At 40.5% G+C, this 12029-nt stretch overlaps 1 protein-coding gene across 1 annotated transcript in view; it reads left to right on the top strand.

Moving 5' to 3' along the window:
* jmjd1cb (jumonji domain containing 1Cb) overlaps positions 1-12029 on the top strand; it is a 121732-nt gene that overhangs the window by 51254 nt on the left and 58449 nt on the right. The window lies entirely within an intron of this gene.

The following is a 12029-nucleotide window of genomic DNA, read 5'->3' on the forward strand; positions in this document are numbered from 1 at the left end:
ATTAGACCACACGCCACTTGGTCACTAAATTTACTGGAAGGGAAATATAGTTGCTCCCTCCTTTGTCTCTAAAACCGATAAGACTTTTTACCAAGTGTTGCTTTGTGTCTTTGCATTTTTTTGTCCAGTCATACTTAACATTTGTGAGGTGAGAGATCATTGGATCATTTGGACCCGAAGGCCTACTGGTTTGCCATCTTAGTTGTAGTTCATCCCAAGGGCAAGTTCTTTCATACCAAACCTCAGCCAACATAATAGAATTAGGGGCTTCCACAAAGTCGGGCCAATATGATTTTGCAAAAGGTCAGAGTAAGAAGAAACAAGGGCTACAACTCCTGATTGATTAATAATGTGATATGGGAACTTGAGCTACGCTACATAGTGCAGACAAAAAGTATCCACACACACTTTGAAATGATTGTGTCTGCTATTTTCTACGTAGTGTAGCTCAAGTTCCCTAATGCTGATTCATGTCATTCATCTAGATACAGAAAAGTAGTGGTGCCAAAAGTGCTTCGGCTTGCATATAAATATTGACTAAAATGAGTTAAACACACCCCATAATCCAGTATACTTCATCGTTGATTAACAATAGAAATGTACTACACTTGTGATTTGATACAGTTTCACATTGTCTAATTTGGTCCCTGCATAAAATGTTCTTTCATAAACTAAGCTTTATGTTTTTGATTTGGTACTTCCTGATTACATGCTTGGAGTATTCTTGATGGTAGCTTGGCCAAAATGCATTCAAAGCCTGAAATGAATGCAGGGGATGCGGGACATTGGGAAAACACAAACCTAAAACCATTTCAGCATGACTTTGGAGCTGCATGTTTTAGTCAGTATTTTCCCAGGAATGTGTCTGAAACAACATTGGGCTATTTTTGGATGTGCCTTTTCCTTCCCTCTTTTCCTCTCACCTCTCCCTCCCTCTTCTCTCCTGGGCTCACACATCCTTCATATGAGGAGATGAAGAGGAGTAGAAAGGGGTGGGGGGGATTCACATCACTGTGCTGAAGGCTGTTTACGTTGCCTCTCTCTTGCTCTCAATCTTGCTGTGTTTAGTCCTCCTCTGTCGACCAAGTATTTTAGTATTTTCTTCCTCTTCTCTCCTCTGTTTGCTCATACTTCCCCTCTCTTCCTGATATGACCTTGTTGGATAGGGAATGTCTCTTCATGCTGTCATTGACTATTACTTCAGCCCATGTGCGCTCTCTTTCTCTCTCTCTCTCTCTGCCTGAAATTATTTACATACCGGTGAACCCTCACAACAGCTTCTCTATTCCTCTATGTCCTCTTGTATGTTGTAGCCTTAACCTTCTCAGAGCCCTGACGATTTTAGTTTCAAGCGACAACCAGAGGGAGGACTCCACCACTTGGTCCTGCTTAATTAAATGGAAGTGTAATCCACGAGTGGTCTATACAAAATACACAAATTCAATATTATGTACATACTACAAATCGGTAAAATCACGATTTTCAATTAAAAAAAATAAAGTGTCTGTATAAAATAGCACGTGATGACTGTAACAATTTGTTGTGTTCCCTTACTGTTTCAATTAAAAATGTAAAAATAAAGTTTCAGTGCAAGAGAAAGCGCTATTCTTAATTATAAAAAATACATACATAGTGTCAATACAATTGCAGCATGTTATGACTGTAACAATTTGTTGAGTCCCATGATTCTTTCAATCAAAAATGTAAAAATAAATTCAGTGCAAGAAAAGCATTTTCACTTTCACTTTGCCCAAGCCAGTGTGCGTCGGGCTGGTCACTGTAAACATTGGTGTCAGTAACGAGGTGCACCCAGAGTTCGTTTGTAAAAATGTGACTAAATACCTGCAACGACGTATCATCTGCTGGTATATTTACCTTAAAATTTTCATATTTACCTTATTCACCTGGCGTACGGTTGAAATAACCTCAGCGATTTGAGTGGTAATTACCTATGGATTACCATCCTCTGTTTCAAAGCTGTCAAAATCTTATTCGACATCGTCATTGTCTACAAACATATGTCTTAACTATATACTGTATCACAATTGACTGGTTCCACTGGTCCTCAAAGTGCGTCGTCTATATCACTACCGTCACTTATTTCAGAACTCCCGCGATTGTCAGTGTCCACCATTACTGCTCGAAAAAATTCCAGGATATCTTTTGAGGGCTCACGACACATGTATGATATGATCCATTTCATTGGCTAAGAGACCGAGAATTGATAAAAAAAAATAAGACGTATTCGATTTCCCGGCTGTAACGGTAAAAATATGCAACAGCGCAGGTGTTGCTTATTTTAGACTAAGGGGTGGTAACAAATCTCATTGAATGTTTAACGTTTGACATCCCAACCACTAGTACTCAGAAAACTTGAATGGAGGATCAAAGCTGAGCGAGGTGATTTTGTATTATGATAAAAGTGATCAGATGAACCACTGATAGTACAGTAATTCAGCATTTAAATAACCGTCTGTGGCTACTAGGCTTGTCACAATACTAGAATTTCAAACTCGATATCGATACCCAGGAAAATACTCGATACCGTTGAAATGTTTAGTGCATTTTAAAATGCAAACAAAAACTATATATTCTGCTGAGTTGCACTAATACTATGAAACTACCTATACATACTAAAATAAATACTTGTAAACAGAATTAACTTTTCTTGTGAACCAAACCTTTTTTTTAATGAAGGGAGTGAAATCATATGAGTAAAATTAGGGAAATGCACTGTGCTAAAGAAACTAAAGAAAACTGCACTTGAATTGAATTTTAACTTTGTTTTTTTAACCTTAATCCAAAACATTTTGTTTTTCTTCTCCAGTATGCATAATTTGATTTCCACATTCAAAATGTGGTATGCAACCCAACCTTATTATTAAGAGGAACAGCACTGTAAATTAATATATCGTATTCTAACAACCTAGGTAGGGCATGTCTTTTATTGTTATGTGTTGCCGTTAAAGACTTGTAGCAAATAGGTCATGTTAGGTTAGTACTGAGATGTCTGAGTTCATAAATGCAACACTGTGCTAACTACAGCTAGCTTCCGGACTCGACTGCCTTTTGTCAGAAATGAAATCGGGCATCAGCCACAGCGTGCTTCCTTTTAGATGTTTGTTTATTACTGCTGTGCTCAAATAAAAGGCAGGTTTACATCGTATTCAATAATTTTATGAAATACGCTCGCACTTTCGTACTCTGTTGCTAATGCAGATTAGCGTGACCCACAATACTTTTGTTTTATATCACGGATGACCCGGATTACCACTACTGCGCATGTGCGCTGCAGACAGGCATACATTACAGCCAATGGGAGATGATACATTTTTGAGAAAAACACAGCGGCAAATAATTAAATATAGCAATAAATGATGCGTCGAGTATTACTATTAATTGTTAATGATTTTGATCGTCGACGTCGTACTGATTAGCTGGCTAATCTCGGCGGCCCTACTCTCCTGACTGCTGTGGTGGACGCTGTGGTCACGCGCACCCTAGTATCGATACCGTGACATCAGAATTGTATTCGGATATGGCGTCTCAGTATCGACATTTTTCAAAGTATCGATACTTTTGACTTGTAACTACATGGTGGCCCAAAACAGTTCCATAGTGGCCCCGCCACTTCTGTTTCTATCTTTGTATTTGTGCTAGTGGACACTCACACAGTGGTCGCGGGCCCCTTCTGACATTTTTTCTTCTCAAGTACTGGGACTTAAAATGATGGTATCAAGTCATTTTTGTCAGCTAAACATCACAGTACGGTACTGGTACGGGTATTTAGTACATCATTGCATATGTTGGAGCCGGGTTGTGGCACATGAATGCTCATTTTGAATTTTACAGAAGATGTTCCATTTTGTTCTGCACAATAGCATTTTGGCAGTTGCTCCATATCAGACGACACTGCAGTACTCCCCAAACAAGGGTAGAAGCAAAAGTAAAACTGAGGAAAGCAAGGATGGATTATTGTTTTTTCAATGCAGGGACTGGTGAAGTTTTCAGCATTCAGTCTGGGCATGCATGAAGTAGGAACAGTGTGCCGATGTCACATGTATCATTATAACACTTCACAAGAAAAGCGCACTTGTATTGCGCTATTACACTACTTAGCAGAGTTGCACTAATCTTCATTCAGATATTAGAACAGTATGTACAGACAATAGGTATTCAAAAGACAGTTGCTTTAAAAATAATCTTTAGAGTTTAGTTGGTTTTGCAGGTCTGTGGGAACAGGCAATGTGGGTGTATACTGGGCAAATAAAATACATTCCCTCTGTTTTCTGTGTTTGATATGTAAAAATACTGTCCACAAAAGCCCAAAGGTGTTGCTGCTTTACAGTCTTCCACCATTTACATGTTAATTTATTTCCTAATATGAAGAGGCATAAGAGAGAATTTTGTGACACTTTCAGTTCTACCTCACTATAGCAAAATTAATCACGATTGCATGATTTTTGTTCTGTGGCATTTGTTGGAATTATCATCACATCTGACTTTTGTTTTTGACATCCTTGAATCAATCCCATCTTCATCATGATGCTTAATTGAGAATATTTCACATGCAGTATCTATCTCCACTCTGGCAGGGATCCTGTGTATCGCCTCATTTGTTTGCTGTCATTCCACTCTGAGGCCAAGTTAGGCCGCCCGATATCAAGTAGTTGCTGATGCTTTGACAACTCAACATTTATGAGAGCATGTGTGCAACAGTGCAGTGATGTATAATCTGCCCCTCACTCACCACTGCAGAGCAGCTTTCTGGCTGGCTGCACTACAGCAGCTCACAGCCAATGAACACAAGACATGAAAGCAAACCACCAATGCAGGCAGAGTGGTAAAATCGACCTTATAAAATAGAAAGCGAGAACCATACGCTAGAATATAGAGAGATTTTAGAGATACAAAGAAGGCGTTCTTCCTCATGATAGAAAACTGCTTTCACTTTTGTCTGTAGATACAGTATTCTTTATATTGTCGAGCTATATCAAGGTTTCTTTTACATTTCATTCTAGCATGGTATTCTCATTTCGTAAAGCACTCTTGTCACGGTATTACAAAACACACACAGAAAAAACCCTATAAAATACATGTGTACATACATTCAATAGACAAAAAAATCAAATACTTTCCTTTTTGCTGAAAATAATGTCGGCTCACCGGCCTTCTTGACTACAAAGAATTGAAAAAATATGAAAATTCATATAAATTGGATGTTCAGGAAGTGAATTTCTATAGGTTGGCAGCTCTGTAAATCCAGCTTGATACTTATTATATAGTTTTTATGCATGTTACTCGTGTTTGTTGACCTTGTCTTACCTTGTGAGGAACTGGATGGATAAATGCAAGGACACAAAACGATGAATGTCAAACCACACAGCAGTGCCCGGAAATAGTGCCTCTTGTTTGCTGAAATGTGAACATTTTCATTTGACTCTGCGAGCATAGCCTTGACTAGCCGATAGCATTTCGACAAATCAAACAGATTGCTGAAGGGACGACAACTGGCTGCTGAGATTTAGTAAATAGGCTGTAACATAACAAGATAAAGAAAAAGTGCAACAGCTGCACTGTTAATGACCTTTCCAAAACACATTCTCATCTCTGATTAGGGTGTATGCAATTACTACTTCACTTTTTAAATGATATTGATCTCTGATATTTCACGCTTGGCAGTTTCCATTCTCCTTTGTTCTCTCTTTTTGTTTTAACTGCTCGCTCTGGATAGAAAATGCGTACTGAAGTGTGTGTGTGTGTGTGTGATTAAAGCCATTGCTAGCTGCTGCCTCCAGTTACTATAGCAACAGACAGTTTTATCATTCTTGTCGCATGTATGTTTTCTAGCTTGATACAATGTGTTTTGGCACATGCACATGTGGACAGACCACAGTCGACACACTGGTCATTACATCTGAGGGTCATTCGCTTGGTTACTTGCTGATTGTGATTAGGTCATAAAGACAGCAGGACATGAATCACTAATGTGCATGTCAGACAGTGCTGTGTGTGTGTGTGTGTGTGTGTGTGAGTGTGTGGGGGTGTGTGGGCGTGTGCGCTCGCATGTCCACACATTTGGTAAGGTCATTTTGTGACTCAGAATACATTATTTTATTTTTCATTTCATGCTTAACATGGAAAGACTGTCAAGGAGCAAATTACTATAAGTAACTGTAATATGTTCGGACATTGTTTCTTTTTGGCATAAATGAAATACTAAAAGGTTTTATTAAGATAGGTTTTACCAGTGGCTGCTCGATGAGAGTATTTCTTTGGCATAACAACCACTCGCCTCGTGTTGCAGTTCAGAAAAATGTGATACCCAGTTTAGACTTTTCTCTAATCAGATAAGTGGTGTTTATTTGATCAAATTTGGATGTATAGTGAATGAATGAAGTTTATAAAGTTCTGCCATAGCATTTCACGAGTGACGAGACTTTGCCACTGTTTTTGTGGCGATTCGAAATATGAATTGCCCTTGCAAAAGGTGGCCACGTCACAAAATACATCCCATGAAATGCACAGAAGCGCTCACATATGGACAAAAGTCTATTAACGTGTTTAATAAGCCAGTGAGACACAGCTGGCCGCTGGCCGGCCGCCGTCAAGACAAGAACACAGTGTATACAGTACACATATTTTGTGTTTTACATCAACATTGAACCATATTTATAATTTCATCTGTGCCATAATGAAAGTGTGATAGTTCATTCTGAATGGAGAGCTCAGTCTCATTTATTTGGTCCCCCCTCTGAGTCAACGGCTCGTCGTCCTCACTCTGCGGCGTCCGAAGCCCTCGGTGGCCGCCCAAAGCCGCCATCCTCGTGGAGGGAACCGGGGGAGCAGCGAAAAGTTGTGACAAGTTCAGACCTTGTAAGATCAAATAAAAACAATTACACAAGGCTCGGCCATGTCTGCCTTTAAAACGACTTCCCGATGCCGATCGGTGGCGACTTGAATTGAGATGTGAATTGGCCATAAAAATAAAAAAAAGAATGCCAAATCTGCCTTTTTCGATTTGAATCCTAATGGATTACTTAGTATTTTCACACAGACTGAATGGCATCTAAGTGTGCGTTAGGCATTTATGTGGTGAGTGCGCATACGTTCGTGTGAAGTCAGGCGCTGGGCTCTTCAAGCAAGAAGCTGAAGTGCGTGGGAATGGTTAGCCAGCTAATGAATATTAATTAAACTGTTAGGCAGTACGGTCAATGAATCCCATCTCGGAAGTGTATCAATGGCTCTGTCGTTACTTCGCTGTTGGCCGCTCAAGGCGTCATAGCATCAAACGAAGGCAGTGTGTGTGTAAACTCCCGAGCTAGCTTAGGGCTAGCTTGGACAAAGAGCTTATGACACAGCATGGATGGATTCATGGGTCTTTTTTTTTTTTTTTTTTTGGCCGGGGGTACAGCAAGGGATCCTGAAGGTGTCATGAACTGTGTTTTCTTGATTTTGATTGGTTTTAGTTTTGTCATGTTTTCCTTGTGTCTCGTGTGTCTCTCTTTGGGTTATTGTGTCCACCTGTGTCAACCTGCTTGTGTCAAACAGCTCCCGCCGCAACTTGTGTCTTGCCCAGGTGTTTCTCATTGGCTTGGATTTAGTGCCGCGCTTTCTTTCTGTCCTTGTCAGTTCATTGTCCTAGTCTCATGTTGTTTCTTGTTGCTGTGAGTCCTGTTTTCGTTTTCCCCGAGTCATTTCTGGTTTCATTTTGCAGAGGTTTTCCCGGTTTTGATTTGTACTTTGTATCTTGTTTTGGACATTATTCATTTATTGTTATTTTGAGTAATCCAAACCAAGTATTGGCGGCTCAGATAATGGATGTATGTATGAATGGTCCCGATATTGTGTCCATAGTTTGTATTAACGTTTTAATCAACAGTTTAGAATCCACTCTCACTCCAACCCCCCTTTCAAGAAAAAATAAATGGTTGCATCCTATCGCACCGCCAATTAAGGAAAAAAGTTTCACCTTTATTATCCCAGCCTGACCTCAGACAGTCGGGCAAACTATCATTTATTTGTGTTTTCTCTATGGTTATCATGTTCAAATTGTCTGTCATGTGTGAAATGTAATTAGCAGTTTTTTATTTTTAGCTATTTGTTATTTAATGAGGCGTCGTGGCACGGGTAACTTTATCAATCTTACATCAAGGCTTGCTTCCTTGCTACCAAACGCTATTTTGAAAACAATACATTGCAATGATCTCGGAAAACGAGTCAGTAAACTCACAATTATTTAAAACAAAGCACAGCTACTGTATGGCTGTAGTGAGGTCGAAACACAGACAAAGCACACGCTTGCTCGCTCTTTCTCTCTCGCTCTCTCTCCCTTAGTATCTCTCCCAATCACGAACAGTGTGATGCATTCGGAATTAGGGGCACTGAAGGAAACAACATGACATGTTTGCGACAACCCCTCAATGGCAACTCATAACAATTAGGTTTTTTTTATATGCACGCTGAGTATGCTAAGCTAAATATTAGCTGGCCATTTACATTTGTGCTCACCCGACGTTTTAGTTCCTGTTTGCTGCAGCTTCAGCGGCAGGAGCCGCTGCGCACCGCGCACACACATTTTCTATCGGCCCCACTTGGAATCAAAATTTAGCACCGACATTTTAAAATCCGAACGATTCCGGGAGAACCACAACTTTGATCCCGGTTCCTCTAGATTCTCAGTTATTGATGCCCAACCCTATTCAGCCGAAAATGTTAAGGCCACTGTATGGCCTTCAATTGATGTTGCACCATCATTTATAAATATGTCAAGAAAGCTCGTACAAATTACAAAGTTTAATAAAAGTTGAATGTACTATCATCTTCATCAGTTGTCTTTATTATTCATTTGTACATACCTTAACAAATTCAAGCTGTAACCTAATGGATGTTTATAAGAGCATCTGCTTGCTTGTTGTGATACGCTGCGATTTACATATGATCCGATTAGTCGACTAATTACGACTACTACTGGTGACTAGTTGACTAGCAAAGTAATCATTTGTGAGAGACATCATTTGGAATTGTTCTTGCATAGCCAAGGGTGACTCGGTTAGTGCTCAAGATTTAAGTTGCAGTAGTCATCTTTTATGGAGACTGCTAGGCAGGCGGCTGATCTGCATTGGGACAAAAAGAGGATAGACATACAGGTGAAGAGAGCCACCTGTGTCCTGGGCCGCTCCCTAGACTTAAGCGACACAGCGGGGTACAGGATGATAATGGTGAAGCTGTCATCCATTCTGGACAACCTGCCCACTCCCTCCAGGACATTCTGCCCGCACTGCACAGCCCCTTCAGCGACAGACTTTTACACCCGCACTGTGTGATGGAGAGAGAACCGAAACAATGGATAGTTTATGCAATTATGCAGTTTAGGTTGTTTATTTTGTGCTTCTTTTTGCACAATGCATTGCTGTACACCATTGTCTTCTCTTTCTCGTCACTGTGTTCTGGAAATTCAATCCAATATTTTAGGCCTTTTTCTAAGAAAATCATTATGTGAACCTCTTTTCCCTCTGCACTGTGTACAGATGAATGTATATCATTTTAATGTGCTGAAGCACATTAAAATGAGAAAATTTTGGCTGTCCACCTTGCATGCTATTTTCCCGTATCCACTATTGCTGCTGAAATTATGAAAATGTCCCTTATTGTGCAACCAATAAAGATTCATCCATCCATCATCGATACCGCTTATCCTCACAAGGGTTGCGGGCATGCTGGAGCCTATCCCAACTGTCTTCGGGCAGTAGGCGGGGGACACCCTGAATCGGTTGCCAGCCAATCGCAGGGCACACAGAGACAAACATCCGCACTCACAATCACACCTAGGGGCAATTTAGAGTGTCCAATCAACTTACCAGGCATGTTTTTGGGATGTGGGAGGAAACCGGAGCACCCGGAGAAAACCCACGCAGGCACGGGGAGAACATGCAAACTCCACACAGGGAGGCCGGAGCCGGGATCGAACCCACAACCTCTGAACTGTGAGGCGGGCATGCTAACCAGTCGACCATCGTGCCGCCCCTATTAAAGACTATTTTATCTTAGTAATAGTACTTATTGCTAGTGAAATCAAAGGACAACAGTCAACTTGTTAGATTTTGTTTTCCAAATTTGGGTTCAATCTGATGAGTTTGAGTAATTAAATAAAAACAATACAAAACAAAACTGAAGGGCCCAAAGACGTGCACAATTATTCCACACGTTAGCAGTAAGATCAGTGTGTGCTATGAGACTATGACTGGTACTAGAGAATAAAGGCAGTACCGGTAATTGATCACATCAGTATTCATAGGAGATGGAGATGCAGTGTGTGATGCACCGAATGGAATAGTTGAAGGATAGATGGAGGTAATAACAAACAGGGAGAGGCAGAGAGGAACAGTAAACAAAGGACAGACTGACGTAGCTGCTGTCTGCTGGCTTAAGAGTGATTACTCGTTTGACTGCAGTAGTGCAATACAGCAGAGGGGGAGGGTGACTGAGGAGAGATGCACCCGCTGATCTCTGTTGCATGCTCTCACTCTGCCTATGGATGGGAGACATGGGGGAGGAGGGAGTTATATAGGCCAGGGAATGAAGGAACACGGCATGACTGTACAATGAGGAGCTGATTGGTCGTGCGAGCCTTTTGACTCCAGACAGATGATGTACAGATACACACTGAAGTGTATGGACAAAAGTACACTTGATGGAATTCAAAATGTATCACACACAGTGTGTTCCAAATATTACACAGTATTCTGTTCTTCTTTTCTTTTTTAGTTACAGTTCACGGTTATATATATATATATATATATATATATATATATATATATATATATATATATATATATATATATATATATATATATATATATATATATATATATATGTGTGTGTGTGGTACAGTTGTGCTTGTGGATATTTGTCTTTGTGTATACAGTGATCCCTCATTCATCGCGGTTAATGGGGGGACAGAACCCGCCGCGATAAGTGAAACGCGCAAAGTAGAGTCGGATTTATGATTATTATTTTATAGGATATTTATTGTACAGTTTTATTTTGAGGGATTTGCGCCTCTGTTACGCTGTTGCGAACCCCAACATGGTTCCCACACTTCTAAATACTTGTTAAACAATCAATTTAACTATAAAAATGCAAAACGAAGAATATAAATACCAAGCTTGCAGGCTGTGATCAGAATTTAGCTTCGGGCGACCACGGCAGCTGACGAGCACGACGGAACGTTCGCTAAAAATTACGTTAAAGTTTTAATTTTTATCATAAAATTGACTTACCTTAACTAGAATGCCATAGTGTAATTCATCCAATCCTGCACTTTAAAACGCTTGTCGCCGTCGTGAAAAGTGAAAGTAAAAGCGGCCGCTTCTTCTTCTTCCCTCATTCTTCTTTGCCTGCTTTTTCTTCTTCTTCTCCTCCTACTTCATTTCATAAACGAAGAAGAAGCATGGCCGCCGGGGGGGGATCATGCATCAACTTTATCTTTGCACAACAACATCAATAAAGTCCTTTGGATAAAATGCAACGCCCGATTGTAGTTGCGGTAAGCTGTTTTAAGGCAACCTAAGGCAAAAGTAACAAACACTTTCACACTTTATTTGGCGATGTCTTAAGTCGTCCGTGCCGCTGGCCGTTCAGGACCTTCGCTCACGAATTATAAACACAGCTCATGTACTGTACTATCCGATTTTTACAAAACTTTATTAGAGCAAACACATCATTACAAATAGGGAGGAGAAAGTATCCGGCTCGACTCTGGCTAAATCAACGGCGCATTTGAATAGTGGACGAGACTAAGCGAGAGGATGCGATGACGCGCACGGAGTCAGCTCACGTGCAGTACAGTGTGTGGAAAAAGTAAATCCACTTGTGCTCTCGTTGGTCGAACTCGCACTGGGCACCAGTCACCGCCTTTTATGAGTGCCTGCGGGTATGTACAAAGCCTCCGAGTCAATTCATATCTTTGAAACAATGCATCTTTCTGCAATATAGCTCCTGATATGGCTGTGTTGTCTCATTTTTAA

This window comes from Filicampus tigris, chromosome 19, assembly GCF_054856515.1.
Source record: "Filicampus tigris isolate MCC_2025a chromosome 19, RoL_Ftig_1.0, whole genome shotgun sequence".
NCBI classification, from domain to species: Eukaryota; Metazoa; Chordata; class Actinopteri; order Syngnathiformes; family Syngnathidae; genus Filicampus; species Filicampus tigris.